The sequence below is a fragment of the Solanum stenotomum genome, chromosome 11 (genome assembly GCF_019186545.1).
Source record: "Solanum stenotomum isolate F172 chromosome 11, ASM1918654v1, whole genome shotgun sequence".
In the NCBI taxonomy this organism is placed as follows: Eukaryota; Viridiplantae; Streptophyta; class Magnoliopsida; order Solanales; family Solanaceae; genus Solanum; species Solanum stenotomum.
In genome coordinates this window covers 52,534,682-52,546,935 of record NC_064292.1, presented here as the reverse complement: position 1 = coordinate 52,546,935, position 12,254 = coordinate 52,534,682, and positions in this window count along the sequence as shown.

Genomic DNA, 12,254 nt, shown 5'->3' with positions numbered 1-12,254 from the left:
AGTATTCATATTTTTTTCTCACTATATTTTTGCATATGTTTTTTTTTTTTTTTTTTATACACTAATACAGTTGTAATTACAATAACTAAATAAGAAAAATGTATTACTTGTACAATTAGCATATGAATACTTTGAATTCAAATTGGTGTTTCTATTTATAAAACTTAAAGTATTAATATATCAAGGATACAAGTATTTATAAAAAATTTAATGTATTAATACATCAAACAAGGTAAAGTAGTACAATTTTAGCATATGAATACAATAGTTTGAAAAATGGATACACTATTGTTAAATAAAAAATGAATACACTAATATAATATACATATGAATACATCGTTCTTAAATAAGAAAATGGAAAAACAATAAAATGTGTAGGTATCAAAGTGTGTAAGTATTATGCTGTATAAAAGATTGAAAAAGCCAACAAAACGTCAATATCTTTTTGGTCTAGTTTTTCCTATAATACTTGAGGCTTGGTGTTAACTTAGGTATTTATTTATAAAAATACAGTATTGATGTATCCAACTATACTTGTATTGCCTAATCAAATTGGATAGATTACTTATGTATCCAGATATACTTGTATTCACAAATCGTCATTTCAACTTGTATTAATATTACAATACAATTATCTATGTATATAAGTATTATACTCTATAGAAATTTGACAAACAACAAAATTCTCTCTCTACACTCTCTGCTAATAACGATAACCTAACGACTCCACTGAACTGCGGGTATCCCCCACGTTCCATCTCATAGACCGCCGGGGGATGTCTCATCGGTGCGCCAGGACAAGGAAATGACTCCAGCAGTAGAGGTGACACTCTTCGCAATGAGATATGCAATTTCGCCATGGAAAGAAAAGTATAAAAGCAATATAATTTTCATGAAAAAGCAATTTCAATCAAAACCTTATAAAAATAGATGTATATAAATAAAATTTTCATAAAAATGAGGAAAAAAATCAGTTAGAAAATACCTAATGAATTCAAATCACAAAAATCGCTCCTAGAATCCTACAAAAAGATCTTGAATTGGAAGGAATTTGTGGGAAAAAAATACAAGAAATCTGTTAAATAGGGATATTGATGAAAGAGAAGGTATTGATGAGGACATAATTAATTATGAGTGTAATAATAACTTTCCTAGTTAATATTTATTTATGTTAAATATATAATAAAAAAAAAGATTATTGGTATATAATTAACTTTGCTATTTATTGTATAGTTATATCCATATAACATAAAAATATAAATTATAGCTATTTATTTTAAATGTATATTGATGTTTGTCATATTATGTAGTTTTTCTAATTTAATATCTAGCCTATATTAGATACTATAACTATAGTTTAAGAAAATTGCAATTCGTGGCTACAATTTTTTTAATTCTTGCTATTTGTCTGATTTATATAATTCACCTTATTTGTGTAATTTGCGCCTATTTGTATAGAATTTATGAAAACATCATAATAAATTATTTTGTTTGTATATTGGTATAATATGCATCTATTTGTATAGGATTTATGAAAAAATCATAATAAATTACTTTGTTTGTATATTGGTAAGCGAAATATACAAACTACAACCAAATGGAACTATTTATATATTGGCAAACAAAATGAAACTATTTGTATATTGGTAAACGAAATATACAAATCACAACATTCATATCATATGAACTATTTGCTTATAATTGTTTATTGGCAAGCAAATCATACAAACAGACAGAAATGTTTAAATTGCAACCTCCGTAGCAAATAAAACTATAACTATGAAACGCAGTCAAAACTATAGCTATACGACCTTATTATATATATTATATTTGCTAAAATTCTATCATAACTTAAATAAGTCCTCCATACATCTAGGGCCCGTTTGGCCATAGATTTTTCAAATAATATTTGGGGAGAAAATTGTTAAATAGTGTTTGTCCATACAATTTGCCATTATTTGGCAAATATTTTTGGAAATATCCTAAATTCCCAAATACTAGTATTTTCCTAGTATTTGGGCCAAATATCATTATTTGGGATTTTTGAAAATTGAAATTTTACACCAAACTTTTATCTTTTACAAAAACACTCTCTATAGTAGTTGTTTGCGTTGTATTAAATAGTTTTTTACGTGAACACCAAAGTAATGATGAAATATTCAGTGAATATGAAAGTAATGTTATGGTTGTTGATGAAAATGATGAGCAATCGACTCAGAATAATAAACTTATGTGATTTGTCTACTTCATGATGTATGGAATGATGCTTGTTGCACTCACTCCAAACTACCACATTACTCTAGTGTCATGGACACTGTTATTTGTTGCAACAAATATCCAATTGACTTGTAATAGAAACTTATGGTTAGTTTTGATAGTTTTTAAAACTTATGGATGTAAATCATATTTTTCTAAAAAAATAAAATATATTTCCCAAATACTATGGCCAAATACATTAAAGGTGGGCCCAACACATATCTTGATCTTTGTTCTACTTTGTAGTTTGTAGACACATAAAATATCGAATACAAACAAAACTTTATATAAATAAAGCTAGTTTGACCAAATTGCAACTAATTAAGCTAATGTAATCTTTGTTCTACTTCTGCTCCCATCATTTTTAACTACTTATCAAAATTTTCAGAGATCTAATGATGCAAATTACAGGGGCGGCTGAATGCTTTGTAAAATAAGTCTTATGCCTTTGGGGCCCTAATTTTTATCAAGAATAAATTATGTGTTAAATTTTTTATAGAAAACTTTTATTATTTATGATGAAAAGTATAATATTTTTAAAATATATTATTTTACCCACTTTAACATTTTTTGTACTTTATTAAAAATAAAAATTAATAATGAAAAGTATTGAACAAAGTGAATTACAAATTCTTTTTTATTTATTTTTAAATTTTAGTTTCAAGCATTACAACAAGCATATTAAAATGGGGTATATCAAGTCATCAACTTCTTAAGATTTTATGGTTCTAACTCTTATTTTTATTTAATATTTGCCAACTTATTACTTATAGAAATAAAATTTGAACGAATGTGTATATGAAGTTTGTTTATATTTTAGGCCTCCAATTGAAACTTCGCTTTAGGCCCCCAATTACGTTGAGCCACCCTGGATGCAAACTTTATACTCATCAAAATTTTCTTTTCCAAAATCAATTGATGAAACTTTGACAAAATTACCAATTAATTCTCCACACTATTATCCTCTTGTCTCAAATAACTAAACAAGAAGGAGATATAGTTTCTTTTTAAGCAAATTATCTCTTTTTTGAAATATTTCATAAACATAATATACTGACGAATTCAAATGAGCTTTATGTTCAGAAGCATAAAATAAAATATGATATACATTCATATTTACAATTTTACAGGGGTTTAAGAGAATGATTTTTTTTTTTCTCAATACCAAATCAAACTACTAATTATATTTTTTCTCAATTTGATTCAATTTTTTGTTCGATTTTATTCACCCTCATCATGATGAGCAAATGGTGCTGACTAATCTCCAACTACTACTAGAACGAATAGTCAAATTTTGTGCGCAATTATATTTCTACTTCCAATAATATGATTAGTATATCATAAAAAATAAAGCTAATTATCATAGATGATTAATTTTAGAAAGTGGTATTTAGATTTTCACGTTGCTCGTGAAGTTTCATTCCCCACCTTATAATTTATTTATTTTCCTACCCGCTTGCCATCAAAAAATGAAAAGGAAAAAAACATTTTAAAAGAGCGTATTATAAAGATAGTTGTTGATTGTTCTTATAAATAAAAAATATATATATATATAATAAAAAGTTAAAATATCAAAATAAATCAAAAAGTAATTTAAATGTTATAAGGACATCAGCAGAATCCCATTAAAAATCTTTCTTTCTAAAGACGTGACCACCATTCAAATCAAATTCTAACAATATATTAATGGACAAAATGTTAGGAAGCGGAAAAGAACTACTTTTGCCTAGTACGTCAAAATTAATCTTTATCAATAATTAATTAATGATAATAGCTTATATTAGCGATAATTAGCAATCAGTGTAAAATTTGTTCTGTATAACATCATTTTGTCACTCATTTTCCACCAAATCAATTTACCAGAAAAATGTCTAGGGGAAAACAAATTTACAATGAAATAATTAATTTTAAAATAAAATTTATTTTTTCATATGAAACAATTACAATTTTTTACACCAATTTAATTTAAAAGTTTATAGAAATAGCCATTGAATATTTTTCAGTAAATATTTTAGTGAATTTTTTTTTTATTAGTGTAGTGTACTAATCCGAATACCGCTTGAAAGGCAAAATAATGTGAAATCAACAACAACAGTCATCAAAGAGCATGAAGACAGAGACCATGTGTAGTAATGACAAGGTTGTCAGACCTCTAATATGGACTCTAAACACCGAATGAAAAAAAATAACAAGATAAGGTAGCGGCTAGAATTACCACAATATCCTCAGCTAGTAAAAAGACGACCACAAACACACATGTTGATACCTCAATTTTACGGACTCTTTTACTATAGTAGAAAAGAAAAAAAAAATTAAACGATTCACCAATATTCTTAAATCAATGTGTGATTTTATTTGTACACTCAATTATTTCCACCTCAAACTAAATAGACGTTTGGACATATAATTTCATCTTGTAATTTGAATTCATGACATGAAATCAATATTTGGACATGCAATTTTACGGTTATTGAAACCCAAAAATTATGTAATCCATGACGTCGATGAACATGAAGGTCGGTTATGACATGTTGTGAAATATTGAACTTATAAAGTTTAATAATTCTAGAAACATACATATGGAAAATCTATCGTGTATACTCAAAATAAGAATGAATCGTTTATTTGCAAACATAAAATATTTTTATTACATAAAATCCAAATATTACATTAATTAAATACACACGACGTACGTGGTACATTAATTTAATTGAACAAATTAACGAGCTAAAAATCTTTCACTCATTACGTTGCTTGATAGATGCTTCCTTATCCCTCTGATACTAAATAAAACATTAATTAGTGCCCAAAAAATCAATTTACATAGGGAAAATTAACTTACTTTTTTCTATATACAATTAATTAAATAACATATTAAGGAGTATTTATAGAGGTTTATAAGATAATAATATAATTAGTTTGTTACATATATAATAGGGCCAAGACGCCAAGTAGACCAAGAGTATCCACTTGATTTATTCGGGAGTCCGTAGAATAAATCAAAGAGATTGTTCTCTCCTTTGGACAAGAAAATTACATCGTCAGTTTTTTTTAAGAAATACTCATTTTTTTTTAATATGTTCACGTATTATTAATATTTAATTAAAAATAACAAAAAAAAATATTATATGATAACTTAAACTCTAAATTAATTATAGAACTTTGTTTAGAATTTTTATTTGGCTGTCAAAAAATAAGATCTTGTTTCACTTCTTTTTGTCCTCATTATTATCACATCGTTCTCCATCAACACGCAATTTGAGACAATCACAAACTAATTTTTCACTCTCTTTTTCTTCTTTTTAAAATCTAGACTTACTAATCTCATAAAATAATTATTCAAAACTTATTAAGTCTTCGTCATATATTGAATTTTCATCCAGGCAAGAAAAAGTCTATGAAAAGATGATGTATAAGTCGCAACCTTCTTAAATAAAATGAACGAAGGCCCAAGGGCTTTTATCCATCAGACATGAATGAAAGGGGATGATACCACTCTAATGATTCAGGTGCTTAGATCATTTTAAAAATAATTAGTTTTTAGCGGCAATGCCAAACAGACTCTTAGTGTATCAAAAATAACATACATGACATAATTGCTAATGATTTTGACCACAAAACGACTTATATTTAATGATACTATACTATAATTCATGTTCAATTTTATTTCTCTATTTTTAATGAACTAATTTACACTTTAAAAACTTCTTAGGAATTTTACAAATAAATGTGAACACTTTCAAAAAAAATAATTAATTGCAAGGGTGATATCATAAGGTGGTGGACGACCAATATGTGACAACTATTTTTAGTAAGAAGATCAACTAATATGAGACATAGGAAATTTCGTTTTGTAAATTTATTAATTTTTTGTTTTAAATTCAAAACATTATGTGACAACAATTTTTCTTTTCTTAAATTTATTAAATTTTTGTTTTAAATTCAAAACAATAGGCCCCCTTCATTAAAAACCTACCGACCCACTCTAATTCATTCAAAATCTAACTACTTTTTTTATTTTTAGAATTAAAATAAAACTCAAAATCTTCGAGTCCTTTATCAATTAGAATTATAGTTAAATAAAAATAGTGTTGATTCCTTAAATCCTTGTATTTGTATATTTCTAACTTGTGAGTTTGTCTAATTTTCTCTCCGTTCTTGATCATCAATCACTGTTATTTGTCATCTTGAATCTCCACATCATGTTAGTATTTTTTGCTATTCTATTTTTTTATTATTATGTCCTTGAATTTTTATTTTTATTTGTTCATAATAATAATTTTATTTTTTACTATTTGCTTGTTACAAATAATTTAGAGTTCATTAAATTGATTACAATTGTCCGCAATCCACCATTATTTGATCCTCAATTACTAATGTGCAGATTTACATCATATAAGTCTAAATTAGTCTAAATTTAATAGATAGGTATTATTCTAAAAAAAATTACAACCGTTCAAAGCCAATTTTAATGACTCAAGCTTCAACTGACTTGGAAGAACAAACTAATGTAAAGACCGGGTTCCATCGTTATAGAAAAACCAATGGAAAAAATTTTTGGGTCAAAAAACTCTTTCGTAGTAACTTGGAATTTCTCAACCTAATCCACATTTGCATGAAATCAGAGTCATTTAGGTGTAGAGAAATTTGGTAACAATTGCGTGATCTAATTATGAATTTGATTACAGGAGTAGTTAGATAAGTCGTTAAAGAATCCGTACGACTTTACAAAATTGAATTCGTGTGAGTATAATACCCGAAATCGATCTTAGCGTGAACAGTATTTTCTGAGCGTCGTTGGTTAAAGGTGTGTTGTGAAATGAGGATCTTGGAATTATTAAAATAGCTCATTGTTTCATGCAAGCAACTTTGGTGGTGGCTTTGACCGCTCTGGCGGGGCTGCTATAGCGGGTGGGTGCCGCTGTGGCGGGCCCAACGTGACTTAAAGTCGTAAATAAACCGCAAAACGTCTTTATTCTGCACTTTTATGGTTTTAGAGCTAAGGAACGAACCCCAGGCGACTCTTGACAGTTTTTCACTATTCTTGGGGCTAAAGATAAGTTTTTAACTCCTTGAATTCATTTTTCGATCCGTAGAACGTAATAGAATGAGTAATTATCGATGGGGGAAGGTTTTGATCTAGAAACTATGGTGGAAAAAGCCCTAATTTAGGTATGTTATAGGGTTGTTAGAATCGTTAGTAATTCGGGTAATTAGTGATTGTTTATTGATTCCCGTATTATATTGATTGTTTATTGATTCCCGTATTATATTGATTGTTTGTAGACCAAGAACAAACGAAACAAATCCGAAAAGGGAAGGATTAAGGTTCTTAGGGTTTCAAGTTTGTTTCGATGTAGGTGTTGGTTGTGATTATATGATTGTGTGATGTATGTTTGTTCTTGCTTCATTATGATACATGTATGTATGCAGATGTTGCATTATTAATCACACTTGTTGTAAATGAAGATAGTTGAATGATGAATGACATGAATCATAACTTGATTGTATGATTATGAGATATACTTGTGATTGTGGCTTGTGATTTGGATTGGTTGCCACGTTCCGACATAATTATGGGATCGATTGCCACCTTCCGGCATAAACATTGGATCGGGTACCACGTTCCGATATGCTAACAGTTTGGGTTTTGGTTCCATGAGAGGACCAATGACTAGCTATAACTGTGATATTTGAGAATTGTGAAATTGTTCGTTGTTCGTAAATGTTAATGATATTGTATATGTTTGATATATGCATGCGATTATATTGTTGTATTGATTTATGTATGTTGCACTTAGTGGGATAGCCGCGTGATCCTACCAATACATTGTGGTTGTGTACTGATACTGCACTTGCTCTTTCTTTGTTAAGTACAAGGCATCTTCAAACGACTATTGACAGACCTTGCTTAGAAGATCAGTGATTGTCGTTCGAATTCAAGGGAAAGCTAGTTCTTTCGGGATGCCACGAGTTCTCTTTCTGTCTATGTCCACATTTCAAACTTAGACTTTTCTAGTTAGTTATTAGTTCGTTAGTTTGGGGTTGTATCCCTTCTTGTTTAGACTTATGGATCTTGTTAGATGTTTTGGTACATTGACTTTCAGGTTCTAGGTGTTTCTTCTGCATTGTTTAGTTGTTAGATCTTTTGGAAGTTTATGGAAACTTCAGTTTTTAGCTATTTAACTTGCTTCCGTGAGTTTAATGTCTTAGTATTTTGATTAAGTTGGTTAGCTAGTTAGTATTAATGGTTCTCCCACCGGAGGATTAGTGTGAATGTCAATCGCTACGGTCTGAATCGTGATAGCTAATGAGTCAAAGAAATATCTATGAAGTGAAGGAATTGATTTAAGTTCATTACCGATTGACAGAAAGATTACCTATTCGAAAATATCATCCAAATGATCATGATGCAATAAGGAGATCATATCTTCAACAAGGTCCATTCCAACAAGGTCATATATTTTTTTTTTTAAAGATGTTAATCATTTATTTGCAATACAATTTCATGCTAAATAATGTTGTATAAAACTTTATTTACCTAACCACTTTCCACCAACCAACCCCTAATTTTTATTTTTATTTTCAAAAATAAAAATAAAAAATATGAAGAAAATATTTTCCCGATAAATTATATAAGTGGGTTTTTAAAGTTAATTCTGAATATATGTTATCTAATTTGGTGATCATCGGTGTATCTTAATGTGCTTTAAAAGTTATTTATATTTTACTGATTAAAACAAACAAATTGTTAGGAAAATAATATTTCAAGTAATATCGTTAAAAAGAACAGCTGATCACTTCAAAGCAAATACCTAGAAGGTTCTGAGTACGTTGACGTTGCAATTATATGTGGACTTTTTTTTTTTTTTTTAATTATAAGATATGATTTAATAAAGTACTTTGCAACATCACCTTATCTATTTAGCATCATGAATACAGAACCACTTATATAATTTGATTAAATGATTTTATTGATATAAATATTTAAATTGAGTATTTTATTGATATAAAATAAAATATAATAATTTTATTAGAATTTTTTTAAAAATTAAATAACTTTTTTAAGATATTAACTCATAATTATAGACAAGATGTAGGAGGATATATTAGGGGAAAATGAGAAAATATCTCCCACAAGCTATTCTTAAGACACGATGGTAAAAATATCATATCACCAATTATGCATGGTACATTCATTATATGAATTTGTTTAGGATTCTTATTTGGCTTATCAGAAATAAAAAAAAAATTTTGACGACTTTCATTGTCATCATTATTTGACCCCCGTTATTCGTCAACAACGTTGAAGCTATTTGAGACAATCATCAAAGATGAGTTTTTACTCTCTTTTTTTTTAAAATCTAGACTAATTAATCTCACAAAAAAATTATTTGTAATTTATTAAGTCTTCTTCAACATGAAAAAGTATTCAAATAGGTGCTTTAATTGCTTGAGATTATGTTCTGTCTTCTTAGTTTATTCAATCAACTATAAAAATTAATTGGAAACATATTTTAATCCATATACCACCATATGTACTCCAATCTAAATAATACTCAAAGTCAAGAGTATTAAAATTCTTCTTAAAACAGATTAAATATGAGTATTATACAAACAAATTGTTAGGAAAAAAAATACTATAAGTTGTAATTTTCTCATGTCGATTCATAAGTTAAAATATTAATTAAAATTTACACCATTTAAATGTGAAAAGGTAAAAGTGTCACGTGAATTTAGATAAATAAATTAATATAAGTTTCGACTCCTAAATTAGTAACAATAAATATCATTCTTTTTACTAAAACAAAAGGAATATTTCAAAAGAGAAGTTATACTATTTTTAGTGATATCATGAATTTTGAGTGAATAAAAGTTAGAAGCTTAATCCATTTGGCTAATCCATATTTTTATGGGTTGAATATGGGTATCAACCCATATTTTACCCATGTAAAAAATCACTCACCCATTAAAATATGAATAGATTACCAAAATAAGAGCTCCTTTTGCCGGGACTAGGCTGAAATTACCAATGGCCATTTTGAAAACGAAGTAACAGTAGTTTCGGTTGAATATTTCCAATAAAGTGAGATTAAAATGTATTAGTTTATAGTGAGGTTTCCCTTTCAAGCAGAAGAATGGGAGTAAGCGGACAAGTGATGTGCACTAATTGATTTTTGACTATTTTTCCTTATAAATTATTAATATTTATGAACCATAAAAAAGGCCATAGTCAAAAGTACACAAAACGTAAGACTTCTAGAATGTAGTGAATAATTAAGTGGCAGTCCCTTTCTTAAATTTATTAAAGGGTGGTTGGTGTTTCACTCTGTCCATTTGCTACACCTTATGTACAGTCGGAGATAATTAATGCATGCAAAGAGCTTATATAAGGTGGCGCGATGGACTACATAAGTTGGAAGTGTGAATACATTCAAGAAAAATTAGGTGCCATGTCTATGTCTATTGAGTTGAAAATCCACATGGACATAACAGAAAATTAATTAGCATATATAGGTGCCATTACATCTACTTTATCTATTTGATCGACCAATTAGGTGCCTAGATCATTTTAAAAATAATTAGTTTTTAGCAGCAATGCCAAAGAGACTCTTAGTATATCAAAAATAACATACATGACATAATTTCTAAAAAAATATATTTATTTATAAATACACTCTCGATGAAAATAATGTGAAAAGGATTTTAATAGATAATTATATCTTTGATTATGCTAAAACATGCCTTAAAACCATTTGCATTACTAATATCATAAATTTCTATGTATTAGCCATACACATTAAAGGTTATATATGAATTTTAAAAAATATTAATAATACACAAATCTTATACATACAATATTTTTACTAATAAAATTTATCAAAAGACCTCGTAATTTTTTGGAAAAAAATGAAGAAGAAAAGATTATTGTGGTTTCTCAAAGCCACCGCCACACAAGCCACCTACCACCATATCCTCGATGTTTGAAAATAAAATAAAAATAGTTTTAAATTCATATTCTTTAGTTATTGCTTTATGGAATCCGTTTTAGCTACAACTTTAGTTATTTTGAACGTCAGTAATATTTGTTTATATTTTGTAATTACTTGGAGCGAAAAATCAACGATCGATGATGAAAAATACATTAATTATGGACATCTTAATGGAACTCTTCACAATAAATTTTTGCAAACAAAAAGTAATTAACAACTTAAATATCTAAAAATTATATTAAAATTTAATCAACTTTCTAAATTCTACCTATATCACATAAATTAAAATAAAAAATATTAAAATATTGAGCCCGTGACTACTAATGAACTAGACTAATTAAGACTTTAAGGGGTCGTTTGGTAGAGTGTATAAGAATAATGCAAAATAGGGTGTATTAGTAATGCTTGCATTAGTAGTGCTTGCATTAGTAATGCTTGCATTAGTTATGTCTGCATTATTTCTTATACACTGTTTGGTTTGATGTATTAGAAATAACAAATCTTGCATAATGTCTATTAAAAAAATGTATGTTTACAAAAATACCCTTCACACTTTATTTCTTTGTACACTTCCTTTGCAACAAGGTTCTTTGCTAAAACATTATTTACTCCTATTCTTTTTTTTTTTTCAAATATAAAATTAAATAGTTGTTACTATATTGAAATAAGATTAAAAAAAGAAGAAGAAGAAGATGCCAGCTCCATTATTAGTAGATTTCCAAAATGAATTTCATCAATGAGGTCAATTTTTTTTTTTGGTAACAAAACGTGGAAAAAATTCAGTATCTGCTAATGGATAACCAAGTATCTGCTCTTCATCAAAACAAAAAAACAACCAATTATCTGTTAATAGATAACCAAGGATCATAGTCCACATTATTATCAAGACCTCAATTCCATAAATACATCAACTTGCTGCGCAAGCAGTTGCAAGAGATCAAACTACGCCTAGCTACACTTTTATTGCTTGATACTCTCCTTATCCATCATGTACACTCTAGAAAT